The sequence below is a fragment of the Balaenoptera ricei genome, chromosome 20, assembly GCF_028023285.1.
Source record: "Balaenoptera ricei isolate mBalRic1 chromosome 20, mBalRic1.hap2, whole genome shotgun sequence".
Lineage (NCBI taxonomy): Eukaryota > Metazoa > Chordata > Mammalia > Artiodactyla > Balaenopteridae > Balaenoptera > Balaenoptera ricei.
In genome coordinates, this window is record NC_082658.1 from 62,175,590 (window position 1) to 62,194,928 (window position 19,339).

General features: G+C 42.8%; 1 protein-coding gene across 1 annotated transcript in view; it reads right to left on the reverse strand.

Annotated features, from left to right (window-relative positions):
• The window catches only part of SPECC1 (sperm antigen with calponin homology and coiled-coil domains 1), a 265,582-nt gene extending 258,424 nt beyond the window's left edge, over positions 1 to 7,158 (reverse strand). The window contains exon 1 of the mRNA XM_059908106.1: positions 7,075 to 7,158. The gene's annotated coding sequence lies outside the window, so the exon portion shown is untranslated. The remainder of the gene's footprint in view (positions 1 to 7,074) is intronic.
• Between the last annotated feature and the right edge of the window lie 12,181 nt (positions 7,159 to 19,339).

The window sequence follows — 19,339 nt, forward strand, 5'->3', positions numbered from 1 at the left end:
AAATGACACAATAGACCAGATAGATTTAATTGATATATATCGGACATTCCATCCAAAAACAGCAGATTACACGTTCTTCTCAAGTGCGCACGGAACATTCTCCAAGATAGATCACATCTTGGGTCACAAATCAAGCCTCAGTAAATTTAAGAAAATTGAAATCATATCAAGCATCTTTTCTGACCACAACGCTATGAGATTAGAAATGAATTACAGGGAAAAAAACGTAAAAAGGACAAACACATGGAGGCTAAACAATACGTTACTAAATAACCAAGAGATCACTGAAGAAATCAAAGAGGAAATCAAAAAATACCTAGAGACAAATGACAATGAAAACACGACGACCCAAAACCTATGGGATGCAGCAAAAGCAGTTCTAAGAGGGAAGTTTATAGCTATACAAGCCTACCTAAAGAAACAAGAAAAAGCTCAAGTAAACAATCTAACCTTACACCTAAAGAAACTAGAGAAAGAAGAACAAACAAAACCCAAAGTTAGCAGAAGGAAAGAAATCATAAAGATCAGAGCAGAAATAAATGACATAGAAACAAAGAAAACAATAGCAAAGATCAATAAAACTAAAAGTTGGTTCTTTGAGAAGATAAACAAAATTGATAAGCCATTAGCCAGACTCATCAAGAAAAAGAGGGAGAGGACTCAAATCAATAAAATCAGAAATGAAAAAGGAGAAGTTACAACAGACACCGCAGAAATACAAAGCATCCTAAGAGACTACTACAAGCAACTTTATGCCAATAAAATGGACAACCTGGAAGAAATGGACAAATTCTTAGAAAGGTATAACCTTCCAAGACTGAACCAGGAAGAAATAGAAAATATGAACAGACCAATCACAAGTAATGAAATTGAAACTGTGATTAAAAATCTTCCAACAAACAAAAGTCCAGGACCAGATGGCTTCACAGGTGAATTCTATCAAACATTTAGAGAAGAGCTAACACCCATCCTTCTCAAACTCTTCCAAAAAATTGCAGAGGAAGGAACACTCCCAAACTCATTCTATGAGGCCACCATCACCCTGATACCAAAACCAGACAAAGACACTACAAAAAAAGAAAATTACAGACCAATATCACTGATGAATATAGATGCAAAAATCCTCAACAAAATACTAGCAAACAGAATCCAACAACACATTAAAAGGATCATACACCACGATCAAGTGGGATTTATCCCAGGGATGCAAGGATTCTTCAATATACGCAAATCAATCAATGTGATACACCATATTAACAAATTGAAGAATAAAAACCATATGATCATCTCAATAGATGCAGAAAAAGCTTTTGACAAAATTCAACACCCATTTCTGATAAAAACTCTCCAGAAAGTGGGCATAGAGGGAACCTACCTCAACATAATAAAGGCCATATATGACAAACCCACAGCAAACATCATTCTCAATGGTGAAAAACTGAAAGCATTTCCTCTAAGATCAGGAACGAGACAAGGATGTCCACTCTCACCACTATTATTCAACATAGTTTTGGAAGTCCTAGCCACGGCAATCAGAGAAGAAAAAGAAATAAAAGGAATCCAAATTGGAAAAGAAGAAGTAAAACTGTCACTGTTTGCGGATGACATGATACTATACATAGAGAATCCTAAAACTGCCACCAGAAAACTGCTAGAGCTAATTAATGAATATGGTAAAGTTGCAGGATACAAAATTAATGCACAGAAATCTCTTGCATTCCTATACACTAATGATGAAAAATCTGAAAGAGAAATTATGGAAACACTCCCATTTACCATTGCAACAAAAAGAATAAAATACCTAGGAATAAACCTACCTAGGGAGACAAAAGACCTGTATGCAGAAAACTATAAGACACTGATGAAAGAAATTAAAGGTGATACCAACAGATGGAGAGATATACCATGTTCTTGGATTGGAAGAATCAACATTGTGAAAATGAGTATACTACCCAAAGCAATCTACAGATTCAATGCAATCCCTATCAAATTACCAATGGCATTTTTTACGGAGCTAGAACAAATCATCTTAAAATTTGTATGGAGACACAAAAGACCCCGAATAGGCAAAGCAGTCTTGAGGCAAAAAAATGGAGCTGGAGGAATCAGACTCCCTGACTTCAGACTATACTACAAAGCTACAGTAATCAAGACAATATGGTACTGGCACAAAAACAGAAACATAGATCAATGGAACAAGATAGAAAGCCCAGACATTAACCCACGCACCTATGGTCAACTAATCTATGACAAAGGAGGCAAAGATATACAATGGAGAAAAGACAGTCTCTTCAATAAGTGGTGCTGGGAAAACTGGACAGCTACATGTAAAAGAATGAAATTAGAATACTCCCTAACACCATACACAAAAATAAACTCAAAATGGATTAGAGACCTAAATATAAGACTGGACACTATAAAACTCTTAGAGGAAAACATAGGAAGAACACTCTTTGACATAAATCACAGCAAGATCTTTTTTGATCCACCTCCTAGAGTAATGGAAATAAAAACAAAAATAAACAAGTGGGACCTAATGAAACTTCAAAGCTTTTGCACAGCAAAGGAAACCATAAACAAGACGAAAAGACAACCCTCAGAATGGGAGAAAATATTTGCAAATGAATCAACGGACAAAGGATTAATCTCCAAAATATATAAACAGCTCATTCAGCTCAATATCAAAGAAACAAACACCCCAATCCAAAAATGGGCAGAAGACCTAAACAGACATTTCTCCAAAGAAGACATACAGATGGCCACGAAGCACATGAAAAGATGCTCAACATCACTAATTATTAGAGAAATGCAAATCAAAACTACAATGAGGTATCACCTCACTCCTGTTAGAATGGGCATCATCAGAAAATCTACAAACAACAAATGCTGGAGAGGGTGTGGTGAAAAGGGAACCCTCTTGCACTGTTGGTGGGAATGTAAATTGATACAGCCACTATGGAGAACAATATGGAGGTTCCTTAAAAAACTAAAAATAGAATTACCATATGACCCAGCAATCCCACTACTGGGCATATACCCAGAGAAAACCGTAATTCAAAAAGACACATGCACCCGAATGTTCATTGCAGCACTATTTACAATAGCCAGGTCATGGAAGCAACCTAAATGCCCATCAACAGACGAATGGATAAAGAAGATGTGGTACATATATACAATGGAATATTACTCAGCCATAAAAAGGAACGAAATTGAGTCATTTGTTGAGACGTGGATGGATCTAGAGACTGTCATACAGAGTGAAGTAAGTCAGAAAGAGAAAAACAAATATCGTATATTAATGCATGTATGTGGAACCTAGAAAAATGGTACAGATGAGCCAGTTTGCAGGGCAGAAGTTGAGACACAGATGTAGAGAATGGACATATGGATACCAAGGGGGGAAAACTGCGGTGGGGTGGGGATGGTGCTGTGCTGAATTGGGCGATTGGGACTGACATGTATACACTGATGTGTATAAAATTGATGCCTAATAAGAACCTGCAGTATAAAAAAACAAACAAAACAACTAATACTAAACTTTCATTGGGTTATTTGTATGGAAACATGTTAATATAAATGTTTCAGACATTACATGAAATTTCTAAAAATCTTATATTTGTATTTGTATGGAAATATATATGGAAATATGTTAATATAAATGTTTCAGACATTACATGAAATTTCTAAAAATCATATTTGTATTTGTATGGAAATATGTATGGAAATATGTTAATATAAATGTTTCAGACATTACATGAAATTTCTAAAAATCTTATATTTGTACTTGTATGGAAATATGTATGGAAATATGTCAATATAAATGTTTCAGACATTACATGAAATTTCTAAAAATCTTATATGTTATGGTATAATGTTATAAGTAATAATCCTAGTTATTACTTTAAAATGTATATCTCAGAAATAACTAATTTTCTTGTCAACTGCATTATTATGAACTGTCATCAAATCTTTAACTGTGGTCATTTTTAAGTCTTTTGTCATTTACAGACAGTTCTGGGTGTACTCTGATGATTTTGCAAATATGTTCCTATAAAAGGGTTTCATCTTCAAGAAATACATGGAAAAGACTCTGACAAGTACAGGTTTCTGGTAACAGACTGTACTGCTGAACTGAATGAATAAGCATTTTCAGAACTCTAATGAAAAACTGATGAACTCATAAAAGTGCTAACAAAAGATCAAGATGAAAAAAAAAAATTAATTACACGGGACTGAGTGAACTGATGAGGATGAGTATAATTTTTGTGACTTTCTGTCTGAATTTAAAAAAAAAAAAAAAATTCCACAAGGACTCAGAGGCAAAGAATATACAAATCAATTTTCACTGCAAAGTAAAGGAGCTGTTACAGTGGAGGATTACTGGACTGAATGTCAATACTATGACATAGTATGAGTGTGTTTCATGTTTGGTAATTGCAATCATTGTTGCTTTTGTTGTGGTCATCCATGTACAATGCTTGGTGTCAGTCGATTTATCTCTTGTAAAAATAAAATACAGTGTGTGTGTGTGTGAAAAAAAAAAAAAAAAAAAAAAAAAAAACAATTCAACAGTGGGTTTTGAAAATAAACTGTGGAAGTAAGAAAAAAAAAAAAAAAAAAAAAAAAAGAAATACATGGAAAAGACTCTGACAAGTACAGGTTTCTGGTAACAGACTGTACTGCTGAACTGAATGAATAAGCATTTTCAGAACTCTAATGAAAAACTGATGAACTCATAAAAGTGCTAACAAAAGATCAAGATGAAAAAAAAAATTAATTACATGGGACTGAGTGAACTGATGAGGATGAGTATAATTTTTGTGACTTTCTGTCTGAATTTAAAAAAAAAAAAAAAAAAATTCCACAAGGACTCAGAGGCAAAGAATATACAAATCAATTTTCACTGCAAAGTAAAGGAGCTGTTACAGTGGAGGATTACTGGACTGAATGTCAATACTATGACATAGTATGAGTGTGTTTCATGTTTGGTAATTGCAATCATTGTTGCTTTTGTTGTGGTCATCCATGTACAATGCTTGGTGTCAGTCGATTTATCTCTTGTAAAAATAAAATACAGTGTGTGTGTGTGAAAAAAAAAAAAAAAAAAAAAATCAATAAATCCAAAATCTGGTTCTTTGGAAAGACTAATAAAGTAAGCAAGCATTAAGCAAGTCTGACCAATTAAAAAAGAGAAAAGGCAGACATGCACACACACACGTACACACACGTATGAACAAGAAAAAGAGTGCACCACAGATATGAAAGACTTCTTTGCTTGCAACAGACAACTGTACACAACGTTATGCTAAAATATATTAAATATCAACAATGTTAATGATTTTCCAGGAAGATATAAAGTATTAGGTTGACTTTGGAGATAGAAAACCTGAGAAAAGTCAATGATCGTGGAAAAAATGAAAAGGTAGTTCAATACTGATACCAACTTCTTTAAAAACAAAAACAAAAAAACACCAGCAGCCCAGGCGGTCTGCAGTCAGATTGTGCCACACTTCAAGGTGCAGATCGTTCTTCTGCTTCAAAGCATAGAAAATAATGGAAAGTTTCCCCACTTAATCAGTGAGGACAGCATAACCTTGATTATGAGCTCAGACAAAAATGGGAGGAGGGTGAAAAAATATATACCAATCTATTACAAATATAGATACCAGAATCCTAAATAAAATGTTAGCTAAGTGAATCTATCAAACAACCGAGACGTTCATTTTAAATTATCCCAGGATTTTAGACACAGAAAAGCTAGCAGAATAATCACCTATGTTTAATAATGTTAAGAAGAAAACTACATGGTCATCTCAATACATGCTATACAAAAGCATTTGGGGAAAAAATCAACAAAACAGAAACTTACTTAATCTGATAAAGAAGATACTCAGTGAAGATACACTGGGAACATTCCCCGAAAACGAAGCCCAAGACAAAAATGTCCTATTTTACCCTTAATAGTCCACACTGTGGAGAAGGTGGTCCATAGAAAACAAGGAATGAGCACAAACGTTAGAAAGAAACATCTGTTGCTTCTTAACAGAAGAAAAGATTACGCACCACAGGCAGACACATCAACTTGAAAAACTATTAAAACAGAGCTCAACGTGGAGGCTTCAGATCTAGTTTGGGGCACCAAATTAAACAGGCTTGCTTTGCGAGTTTATCGTACAAAGCCATTTGCTGTCGAGTTAAGGCATCAGGGTTGACAGGTTTTGCTCCCCCCACCACGTCTTAAATGAAACAACATCTTGTTTGAAACTAGATGACAAAAATCTTCTGAAACCAAAATTTGCTCGGAAGGGTTGACTTGTGTCGACTCCACGGGACTTTATCTGCTGCCCGCAGCGCCCGCAGCTGCGAATGGATAAGCGTGTCGACCAGTCCGCGAAATTCTCCCGATAGAGGGCAAGGGAGAGCAGCTTCCCCGGAACGCGTCTTTCTAACCGTACACCGCTTATTATATAAACTTACCTGCTGGCAAATGCAGCGCCCACAAAAGAAAAATGAGGTATTCAGGGTCCAACCTCCTTTAAAAAGCAAAGAAAGAAAGCATCTAAAACTAACTGTGCTTCCAGTATGCGCAGGAGGAGGCGTCCCCGCTGCGCTCCTGACAGGCTGCGCACCCCGGGCCACCGGGCATCCAAACGGCGCCCGGGCTCCAGGTGCGCCGCGCGGGCCCCGCCAGCGCAACGGTGCCCACGGCTCCGCGGAGCCGGGATTCCACGGGCCGGCCGGCCCCCGCCACGCAGCACTCAGGACAGCTCCCGCGGGGCCGCCGCGCGCCGGGCCGCGGGCACCTCCGTGGCCCAGTGCCCGCGGCACCGGCCTCCGTCCTGCGCTCCCGGACACCCCCGGCCCGGAGGGGAGGCCGGCCACCTGCCGCGCCACCCGCGACACGGGTCCCGGCACTCGACTGGGCGGGCAGGACGCCGCCTCAGTGACGGGCAGCCCCGCGCCCCGCGCCGGACCCCGCATCCCGGACCCCGCACTCCGGACCCGGACACGCAGCCCGCGTAAACGACGCCGCTCAGGCGTGAGGAATGGGCGGTCGGCGTGGCCCCTACTCACCGGCCAGCTCGGCTCTGCAGCCCGCAGCCTGCAGCCCGCAGCCGCCGCGGCTCGCGCGCTCGCTCCCGGACTCCCTGAGGGGGCCCCCGCCAGCAAGCGGCAACCCGGAGGCGCCGGCAGGGGGAGCGAGCGAGCAGCGCGGGGCAGCCTGGGAGTTGTGGTCCCGCGGCCCTGCGCCGTCTCCCGCCCGCGCAGTGCCCGGGCCGCCCGGCGTGGTACCTGGACCCCCAAGCTCTGTGCCCGGGCCGACCAGCGCGGTACTTGGACCGCCAAGCTCGGTACCCGGACCGCTCAGCGTGGTACCCGGACCGCCCAGCTCGGTGCCCGGACCGCCAAGCGTGGTACCCGACCAGCAGCTTCAGCATCGCCTGGGGACCTGGTGGAAACGCAAACTCTCCCTCCCCCTGAGGCTACGCAGGGTTTGCTGCATTGAAAACTCTAGGGGGAGGGGCAGCAATCTGCCTTTTGCAAGCCCTTCAAGTGATTCTGAAGTTTCCTCAGGTTTGAGAACAACTGCTCTACATTCCCCCGATCCCCCCACCCCCACCCCCGCCAAGGGACCTCATCTCACCTATGGCATCAGTTACACACATAGCACACACACACCCATACGTCCCCAGGTGCACTGTCGGCCCAGACCGCCCCTCGCCCTCCCGCCGGCAAGTCTCAGTGTCCACCCAGCATCTCCTCGGGGATGCGTCTGAGACACTCAGACTCATCAGGGTCAACACCGGACTCGGGATCCCCACTACCCCCTTCTGGTTCTGCTCCGCGGCGCCTCGTGTCCACTGCATTCATCGACGCAGAAGTCACCTAAGACCTTAGCGGAAACCGAAGGGGCCGAATGGCAGGACACTTAGTCATACTTGAGGGAGGATCGGAAGAGGAGGAAGGGAGCAAGGAAAATGCCAACCCGTCAAGACGTGAGGGGAGGGGAAGGGCAGGTGCCGGTGTGAGAGTTCCCTGGAAGTGTTACTGAGGGAGGGTTGTTTAAAGATGTTGAAGTATTTAGGACAAGAATCCAGTTAAGAGGGGCTGTGGGCTACACAGGAAAGAACAAGATAGCTCACACTGTATGATTCCTAGGAAGTTGTACGTATGTGAGCGGGCAGGCAGAGTCTGAGGGCAAGTAGAGGGATGAGCCAGGGCTAGAGGTCCTCAGGGGCCATATGTCCCCACACCTTCCCCCCACCCGCACCCAGAAGAACTTGCTGCGTCTGGATACACTGTGGTTGTCACGCTGGGGATGCCACCGCCATCTAGTGGGTAGAGGCCAGGGACGCTGCAGCATATAATGTTGGCACGGGACGGCTCCCCAACAAAGAAAGATCTGGCCCAAATGCCAAAAGTGCTGAAGCTGAGAAGCCCTGAGAAAAGAAGAGAGGAAGTTGTCTGTGAGGACAGACAGGCGTGCATGTGTGTGTGTGTGTGTGTGTGAGACGCTGAATCTAAACTGAGCGAGAAAAGAAGTAGGAGGGAGAAAGCTGAATGGCTGAAGGAAGTAGTGGGTCAGACAGACTGGAAGTTCTGATGGAAGTCAGTGATTTATTTATCTTACTGGAGTCATTGAAAAACCAAGCTAGAGAGGAACTTCTGGTAAGGGAATAGGATGGTCACGGAGGCCCAGGTCAGGATGTGAGGATGGATGTCTAAGGTGGGGGAGAGGCAGGGTCCCTGAGTACCATTATGTCAATTGCACAGCCTGGGGTTGGGGCGGAGGAGTGGAGTAAATGAGAGACCAAGGTCACATACGTGGATACGGAAACCACTGACACACATGGCAAGAAAGTAGAGAGATACCAGGAAGGGGAGGGGAGAGGGTGGTAGAGGCAAAGGGTTGAAGGCCTGGACAAGAGTGCCCGGGGGAGGTGTGGGCTGGCCCTGTAGAGAAGAGCAGGCTCAGGTGTCCTTACGTGTTCTCAGGACGGTTTCCATCAAGGCAGAGGTGGAAAAGTGGAGCCACCCGGTGTGCTTGAGGATAAAGAGGGATTTGCAGGTTGTGGGGCAGATATTCCAGGGGATTCTGGGTTGGGATGGGAAGGGTTTGGGAGGTGGGTTTGCAGAGGTGTGAGGGAGGAGAGGGGAGGGTCTGGAGCAGGGGAGCAGGGGAGAGCTAGATCAGGAGCAAGAAATACAGAGCATGGGGGGACGTAGGGGTGGGGTCATGTCTTATATCTTGGAAGTTGATTGAGCCTTAAGACCAGAGAATTTGCCTCACTTCGCAGGTGGCAGGGGGGAGGGGGAGACATTCATCCTGGCAGTGTCTGTAGTCTCAGCAAGTCCTGTGACAGCAGAGTTCCTCACCCTGAAATGGTGAGTCTTAGTTACAATAAATTCCTAATAAAAAACCTATTTCATTCCTGGCATAATCTTACTATCATATATTTTTTAAATTGGGGCTTGATTCGGTTTGCTAATACTTTAGGATTTTTACATTGATATTCAAAAGTGAGAGTGGGCTATAATTTTCTTTTTGAATGTCTAATACTGTTTGGTTTTCAGAATCAAGGTTATGATCAAATCAACCTTTGGAAACTTTTGTTCTTTGCTTTTACTCTGGAACAATTGAAGTAGCATGAAATTTTTCTGTTCTCTGCGGTCTGATCACTTTTCAGGTGAAACTGTGTGGGCCTGATGCTTTCCTCAGGAAGAATAACTCTTTAACAAGCTTCTTTATTTCTTTTGTGGTAATTTCACAATTTAGATTTTTAAAACTCTTATAGAGTTAGTTTTGATAAATTATAGTTTCCTCAAAACAAATTGTCCAGTTCATCCAGATTTCCAAGTGTATTTCCGTAAAGCGGAGCAAAGCATTCTCTTGGGAACTTTTTTTTAAAATAAATTTATTTATTTTTTTGGCTGCGTTGGGTCTCCGTTGCTGCGCACAGGCTTTTTCTAGTTGCGGCGCGCGGGGGCTACTGTTCGTTGCGGTGCATGGGCTTCTCATTGTGGTGGCTTCTCTTGTTGCGGAGCACAGGCTCTAGGGCACAGGGGCTTCAGCAGTTGTCACACACAGGCTCAGTAGTTGTGGCTCGCAGGCTCTAGAGTGCAAGCTCAGTAGTTGTTTCCCAGACCACGGCTCGAACCTGTGTCCCCTGCATTGGCAGGCAGATTCTTAACCATTGCGCCACCAGGGAAGTCCCTCTCTTGGGAACTTTTTAACTTCCCCCTAATTTCTTATTTTGTATATTTTTGCTTTCTTAGGTTACAGTTTAAAATTGTATTTTTCTTTTCAAAGAATCAGCTCTTAGATTTATTTTTTAGTTCTATCATTTTTTGTTACTATTGTTTCCTAATTCATTAATTTCTGCTTTTATCTTTACTAGTTTATTTTTTTTTTATTTCTTCAGGGGTATTTTTTTTTTTTTTTTTTTTTTTTTTTGGCATCCCCTTCAGCCTTTCTCTTGGGCATGGTGGCGACGGCGGCGGGACGTAGGCGCTGGACACGGGGATGCAGTGGCGCGCGGCTTTGACCAGTCCAGGGGTCGCTCTCGCCTCTTCTTCACACTGCTCCCAGGGGTATTTTTGTTGCTCTTTTTCTAACCTCTTGAGTTGGATGCTTAATTTTTCAGTTCTTTTTGTAAATGTAAGTGTTTAAGGTTAAGACCCAGCCTTTAGATACAGATATGTACTATCTTAGATATAGCCCATAATTTCTGATGTATCTCCATGATTGCTATTTTGTAAATATTTTAAAATTTTGGTTTTGACTTGTTTTTGATGTAGAATGTTTTTTTAATTGAAGTAAAGCTGACTTACAATATTATATTAGCTTCATGTGTAAAACATAGTGATTCAGTATTTTTATATATTACAAAATGACCACCACTGATGTAGAGTTTTTTAATCTGAAGCAAGAGTATGAGAGTTTTTAAAATTCCAGGCGTTAGGGTCTTTTGTTTCTGATTTTGTTGTTAATGTTTAGTTTTATTTCATTGTGATCAGAGATCAGAAATCAATGTTGCCTGTACTACTTTATATTTTTTTAATATTTGAGCTTTCATTTGCAGCCTAAATAGGGTCAATTTTTGTGAATGTTTTAAGGGCACTCAAGGAAAATGCATAGTCTCTGTTTTTGGCCTAAGAATTTTGATATGTATCAATGAGATATAACTTATCAACTATATTATGTGGGTCTTCCATATCCTTAGATGTATTTTGACCTGATGTAATCTGAGAGAAGTAAATTAAAATCTTTTACTACTACTGTGTTTCTTATTTCTCTGGAGTCCTACTTTATAAATGACAATGCTATGGTATTTCTGCACAAATAGCCCTCTTATATTATATATCCCTCTTTTCATTATAAAGTGACCTTCCTTGTCTCATTTAACCTTTTGACCTTTGCCCTGAATTTAACCTTGTCTGCTATGACGACAAGCCTGATGAATTTTGCTTGCTTTAGCCCAATATCCCTTGGCCCTTTTATTTTCATCTTTTCTGAAGCCTTTGTCTTAAGTAAATCCCTTGAATAGGGCACCAGGTTTTGCTTTGTGATTCAATCTGAAAGTCTCTTCTCTTGGAATAGATGAGTTTAGCCCTAACATGAATGTGAGTTATTTTATGCCACGTTTTCAGCCTTCTTAGTCCTTCTCTATTCTTATATTGCATGCTTTGTGTTTGCTTTGCCGTTGTCCTAGGTGTGTTTCTCCTCATCATTTGGAAGGTTTGCATGTTTATTCAAGCAGCTGCCTTTACAACGATAACTTGACAGGATACTCTATTTCTCCAGACTGTTTCCGTTGACCCCGTTCTGAACAATGAAACACAGCACTTTTCCTCTTTTTTCTTTACCCCTTCTCCTTCTCTGCACTCAATGTCAAATGATTTCATCTTTCTTTAGTGTTTGGTTTTTTTTCATTAAATATGCTTATACATACCTCTATTACTTGATTTTTTAATCAGTTTTAAATGAGATATTTCAATCCCTGTGTATAACAGATGAGGAAACCAGTGAGTTTAAATGCCCCCTCTTTTCTTTCCCTTTCCATCCCTAGTTTTGTTAATTCTACCATTCCCACGTTACTGGGTTTGTAAAATCATCCGTTCTGCTGTGACCATAATCCCCACATTGTTTTCGTCCCAGTCCTACAGTTAAACAGGTTCAGAATCCCTTTCACCAAAGCATTTCCCCTGGATCATTTCGTTTTAGATTTCATCTTGTGATCTCATCTTGTGAAGATCCTGTTTCAGTAGTTTCTTCAAGAAGAATTTATGGAAATTATAGTCTCTGATGAGCTTTTCATGTTCAAAAATATTTGTTGCCTTTATCCTGAAAAACAGTTTGACAGACTATAAAATTCTTGGGTGACATTTTTTTGTCTTGAGGATGTAGGTATTGCTTCCTTATCTCCTAACACTGAATGTTGCCATAATGAAGTCTGAAACCAGCCTGACTTCTTTTTCCTTATACGTGATTTAATTGCCTTGCTGCCCTTATGAAATCCATAAACCTCATTGTTGTACATTTTGGAGTTGTCCTTCTGTGCCTGTGTTTCCTGGGACAGAGTGGATTGGCTCTATGGACTCAGCTCGTCTTTTTATCTGATCATTTTTCTTAAATCTTTAAATATTTGTTTTAATACTTTATTTCAGTCTAATTCTTGGGTGCACAAGCACCCTTTTCCCGTTGTTCCTGGAAAGTGCCAAGGTCTGCCCTCACCTTGGTAGTAAACTTGGCTGGCTCCTCCCGAGAGATCCAGGTTCCTCCTGTTTGACTTCTGTCAGACCTCACCTGTTTTGGAATTAACACCTGTCTCCTAGCTTTATTAAAAATGGTGTTTCTGCTTCTGTCTCATATTCCTCCTTACTCTTGCATAATTTCTGAAACAGGACTGGGAAATTCCAACTTTATTTCACGATGTCTAAGCCAGATCCAGCTTCGACCCTTTCTCAGCCCCTTCTATTATTTTAATTTCACCTGTGTCCAGGGACCATATCGTTGACTGTCCAAACCTGGATACTATGAGCATGAAAGAGGGTGATATTAACGTGATGCTGGGACTCGCATTGTAACCTGGGATTATCTCTGGGAAAACGAGAGGTGTGGCCACGCTTCCTATGGGGTGCTTGTCTTTGGATTGTCGAGTTTGCAGTTTCCATGTGCAGACCTATTTCAGCTGAACAGCCTTGCTCCCTCCCTGCCTGGCACGGTTACAGGTCCCGGCACTGGCCCTGTGGGACCTGCGGTCCAGACCCCCAGTCCAGGTGTTAGCTGGGGTATTAAAGGTACTGCAGATCCCGTTACCAAACCAGAGGCTGGCTTAGCTCAGTCCCCTGTCCTCCCCGGTCCCTGAATGGCTGCTTCACAAACTGTAACCCTGGGCAGGTATCGGCTGCAGCTTTTCTAAGCACCATTTCAGGAGCCAGGAATCCCCCCTCAGGCCCTACAGCCCCATCTCTCATGAGGCCGTTTCAGTTCTTATTGCCCACGAGTCGAGCCCCCAGCCTCCACTGCCTGATTTCAGACGGGGGCCCAGCAGTCCAGCGGCTTCAAACCCACAGCCCACTTTGCATCTCTGCCTCCCTCTAGTCTCTGGAGATGCGTCAATGTCTTTGAGCCTGGATACGTACTTAAATTTTGTTATTTTTATATTTCTTTGCTATATTTGAGGGATGAGTTTACAGTGCTATATTAAATAGAAATATCTGTGTGATTTCTATTTTGGGAAATATTCCATTCATAAATATTAGGCCACAAAGAAAAAAAATCTCAAAAAGTTCCAAAATCAACAATCACACTGACCCTAATGCAATAAAATTAGAAATTAACCACAACGTGATGTTACAAAAATGATTCAGGTCAGGGAGGAAAAAGGAAATGAACATTAAAATTATCCACTCTCTACAGAAATAACCAGCAACATGAGAGTTATCTGTCAAAGCCTGGGGGAGGTTGACAAAGGAGGACTCAGGAAAATTGATGACCGTATGTGAATTTATTTGAAAACAAGCAAAACAAGCCCTAAAAATAAAGGAATCAAGTTTTCAACTCTAGAAGCTAGAAGACTGTAAGTGGAAGGAAAGGATTAATAAGAGTAAAGGCAGAAAACCTGGTAATAAAACAAAATACTGCTCCTGTACCTCTACACTCCTACACCCAATGCCCAATTTTCAGTTCTTTCCTTTTTTTTTTTTTTTTTGGTCCTAGTCATTAAAAAAAAAATTTTATTGAAGTACAGTTGATTTACAATGTTGTGTTAATTTCTGCTGTACAGCAAAGTGATTGTTATACATATATATATATACATTGTTTTTCATATTCTTTTCCATAAAAACAGCAAACATTGGCAAGCTCAAATTTACACCCATTCAGCCAAGTGCAGAGAAAGACGTCCAGCCCTGCTGACCGGTTTTGCTTCAAAATTCAAGGTCCCTCAGCCCTCGGCATTCCCCAGAAGCCCAACTGTGTTTCTCTCCCTCTTCCTCTCCCAGAAAGCTATTTCCTTCCTTCTCCGTCCTCAGACCTCCAGCACTTCCTTCCCCTTCCTCAGCCTCAGCTGCTGACCTTGCTGAGAACCGGACGCATCCAAGCGGGACCTTCCACGTGCCGCACATCTTTGTACACCTGTGTCCAGACAGGCCTCCCCGCTGGTTGGGATGGATGAACAGTCCTGGTGTCCCACCTCGGTCCTCCCCCTCCCCAATCCCCGCTCCGGCGCACCTCCCACTCGGCACTTCCTCCTGACTCTGCTGCTTCATCAGCTCCCTGCTCTCCCAACAGCACATAAACTTCGTGATCTTTCTCCCCTCTGATAAATATTCTTTTAACCTCACCCCTCCCTCCAGCTACTATCCCACAAGTTTCTTTCCATTCCCAGAAAACTTCCTCCGATGTTCTGTCTGATTTGCTGACTGTGTCTCTCTTCCCCTTCTCCTGCGAGCCCCCTCCCACCAGACTTCTGTCCCAGGCCCTCCAAGAAATACGCTGGTGGAGGTCATCAAAGACCTCTACACTCCTACACCCAATGCCTAATTTTCAATTCTTTTTTTTTTTTTTTTAGGTCCTAGTCATTAAAAAAATTTTTATTGAAGTACAGCTGATTTACAATGTTGTGTTAATTTCTGCTGTACAGCAAAGTGATTCAGTTATACATATATATATGCATTATTTTTCATATTCTTTTCCATTATGGTTTATCACAGGATATTGAATATAGTTCTCTGTGCTACACAGTAGGACCTTGTTGTTTATCCATCCTATATATAATAGTTTGCATCTACTAATCACGAACTCCCAATCCATTCCTCCCCCACTCCTTCCCCCTTGGCAACCACAAGTCTGTTCTCTATGTCTGTGAGTCTGTTTCTGTTTTGCAGATAAGTTCATTGTGTCATATTTTAGATTCCACATATAAGTGATATCATATGGTATTTGTCTTTCTCCTTCTGACTTACTTCACTTAGTATGATCATCTCTAGTTGCATCTGTGTTGCTCCAAATGGCATTATTTCATTCTTTTTTATGGCTGAGTAGGATACCATTGTATATATGTACCACATCTTCTTTATCCATTCATCTGTTGATGGACATTTAGATTGTTTCCATGTCTTGGCTATTGTGAATAGTGCTGCTATGAACATACGGGTGCATGTATCTTTCTGAATTAGAGTTTTCTCCAGATATATCCCCAGGAGTGGAATTGTTGGATCCTATGGCATCTCTATTTTTAGTTTTTTGAGGAACCTCCATACTGTTTTCCATCGTGGCTGCACCAATTTACATTCCCACCAACAGTGTAGGAGGGTTCCCTTTTCTCCACACCCTCTCCAGCATTCATTATTTGTAGACTTTTTAATGGTAGCCATTCTGACCAGTGTGAGGTGGTACCTCACTGTACTTTTGATTTTCATTTCCCTAATAATTAGTGATACTGAGCATCTTTCCATGTGCCTCTTGGCCATCTGTTATGTCTGCCTTGGAGAAATGTCTATTTAGGTCTTCTGACCATTTTCCAGTTGGGTTGTTTGGTTTTTTGTTGTCCAATTTTCAGTTCTTAATTCTACCTGACCTTTCGGCAGCATCTGACCCAGCCCATCCCTTCCTCCTCTTAGTAATACTTTTCTCAGCCACACTCTTCGGGTTGTCCTGCTCCTTCTGGATGGACCTTCTCAGTCTCCTTTGCTGGTTCGCCCTCATCTTCCCACTCTCTTGACCTTGGAGAGCCCCTGAGTGCAGTCCTTAGACCACCACTACACTCACTCCCTTCGTGAGCTCACCCTGTCTCAGGGCTTTAAATGCCATCTATATACCGGGGACTCCCACATTTTTATCTCCTGCTGGGAGTTCTCCTCTGAGCTCCATCCTCATATATCCAACTGCAAGCCTCAGCTTCTCAAATGCAATTTGCTCAAAAGTTAACACCTACTTTTCTCCTCAAACTTGCTTTTCCTGAAGGCTTTCATATCTTAGTTAATGTCAAATCTAGCCTTCAGACGAAAAACGTTGAAGTCATTCTTATTCTTCTCTCTTGCACACCATATCCAATCTTTCTGTAAATCCGGTTGGCCCAGTTTTTAAATCTATTCCTAAATCAATGAATTCTCACCATCTGCCCTGTGACCACCTGGTCCAAGCCACCTTCCCCTCTCACCAGGTGGTCACAGGGCACTTCAATATATTTAGCTCATGGTGAGATGAACCACTGAAAGAGCTGAAAGAAGCTCCAGGTTTGGGTTCCATCCTTGGCATTAAAAAAAAATGTGATAAGAAAATACAGAAACCAGAAGTGTATTTGAGGGTTTTGCTGCCACCTACAGGACTGATGTAGTACTGAACTAGGCACCCTGAAATGCAGAGCCCCAAAGAGTAGGCTGCTTTTAACAGAATACAGCAGAATTATGTGGAGTTTTGAATAAGAACTTTTAGATGTTTTATGCAGGGATTCATAACACTTTGGATCATGGGCTCATGTTAAGATGTGATGAAACAACACTCCAGATAAATGCACAAACCAATCCCACACATTTCCAGGGATCCTGGGACCACCCAAGACCATAGCCAGGTTCAGTCTCCAGTTAAGAACCTCTATGTGACATGGGAATTAACTACAACTTCAGAATTCAAATTCAATTCAATTTCAAATATAAATACACTTTTTTCATATGGAGGTATATTCCTGCATGTGACATTAGCTGCATATACACTGGGAGCCATTGCAGGAATGAAGACATTTCTAGGCCTACAAATGGGATTAAATGAATGGCCAAGGCTGAGAGCACTGGTTTTGGGGTCAGACAGCTGCATTCTGAATCTGGGCTCTGCCACTGAGGCAGAATCTGTTAGTTGCCCCTAATACCCATCCTTACCTTCTGATAGGGAACGAGAACCCCCAACTATATGAAATGTGTTGTTTCAGAAGAAACAAGGCTCTAGGTCCAGACCCAGTGTTGACCCTCAACACAACAGGGTGTTGACCGTGCTTTGCTCTGAGCCCATCAAAACACGGCTCTGTCCAGATGTCACCAACACGCCACCCTTCCCGCAAATCCCAGAATAACTACACTGTCCCTTGTTTGCTGAGTCCTCCCCGTGGGTGCTCAAGTGTGCAGTCCCTCCTTGAAGGAGGTAATGGCCTGATTTTGTCGGATGGCAGGTTCATCCCTGGGGGCTTGGGCTGCCTGGGCCATGACTGTGTGCCTGACACATCTCTGCTTCTGGGCTTTGTCCCCAGTAGACTCTGCAATATTTATATTGTGTGATGCTGGGAGCCTGTGGGTTTGTGCTCCCTTCTCAGGACCATCTTCTGAAACCTGCCCAGCGATTTCCTCCTCGGCTTCCTCAAGTCCCGCTGCTCTGCAGGTGCTTCTCCCCTCACACCCCTCGGCCACAGGCTCCACTCTCAGAACACTTAGAACAGAGTCTCCCTCTGCAACCCCAAGAGCAGCCGTGTCCTTCTCTCCCACCCCCTCCAGACTGGGTGATCATAGCACCTGGCAGCCCATGTAAACGAGCCACTGGAGCAGGTGGACTCCTCCCTCTGGAGCTGTGCCACGGCAGCACCGCTGGCACCTGCACAGGAGGGGTGACGTTCCAGGAGCCGGAGCTCGAATCTCAGGGGGTCGGGGATGGTGATCAAGCAGGCAGCCAAAGGTTGGTAGGGTGAAGCCACCAGACCTTCCTGACCTTCCTCCAAAACAGGGCACCTGTACTGATGGTCCCTTCCTGGGGGCCACGGTCTCTGCCCCCAGTTGTCCTGAATACCTGTGAGTGTCCTGATGAGGTCCTTTTCATGCCCCAGGGCCTAGAACAGGACCTAGACCTTCAACATAAATAAATAACGGAAGCTGGCTTCCCTGGTGGCACAGTGGTTGAGAATCCGCCTGCCAATGCAGGGGACACGGGTTCGAGCCCTGGTCCGGGAAGATCCCACATGCTGCAGAGCAACTAAGCCCATGCGCCACAACTACTGAGCCTGTGCTCTAGAGCCCGTGAGCCACAGCTACTGAGCCCGCGAGCCACAACTACTGAAGCTCATGTGCCTAGAGCCCGTGCTCCAAAGCAAGACAATCTACTGCAATGAGAAGTCCGCGCACCACAACGAAGAGTAGCCCCCGCTCGCCACAACTAGAGAAAGCCCACGCGCAGCAACGAAGACCCAACCCAGCCAAGAATAAATAAAATAAATAGATGTATAAAAATAAATAAATAACGAAAGCAATAGAACCATTGCAACAGTAACGGCTATAGCAGCTACTCCCTGTTGAGTGACTTCTATAGGCTCAACTCTGTTCTAGGCACTTCCAATACATTATCTTTATTTTTTAAATTAATTTTTATTGGAGTATAGTTACTTTACAATGTTTTGTTAGTTTCTACTGTACAGTAAAGTGAATCAGCTATACAGATACATATATCCCCTCTTTTTTGGATTTTCCCATTTAGGTCACCACAGAGCATTGAGCTCCCTGGGCTATACAGTAGGTTCTCATTAGTTATCTATTCCAATATATTATCCTTAAATGCACAACCACCCCCAAGGGGTAGGTGATATTTCCATTTTACAGATGCCACTCATCAACGGTAAGTACTTTACGCAAGAACAAATATTGGGTTGGGGTAGATATCCAAATCACTGTTCCCAGACCTACATTCTTTCTGGTAAGATGTAACACTCAGGAACGGAACATTTAGGAACCGGTGGAGTCAGTCTTCCTGGATAACCCGGTGGAGACAACGGTTAAGAGACAGACTCACCTAGTCCTGCAGCTGCGGTGAGGAAACACCAGACAGGAAATCCCCGTTGGCCCCGTACACACAGACCAT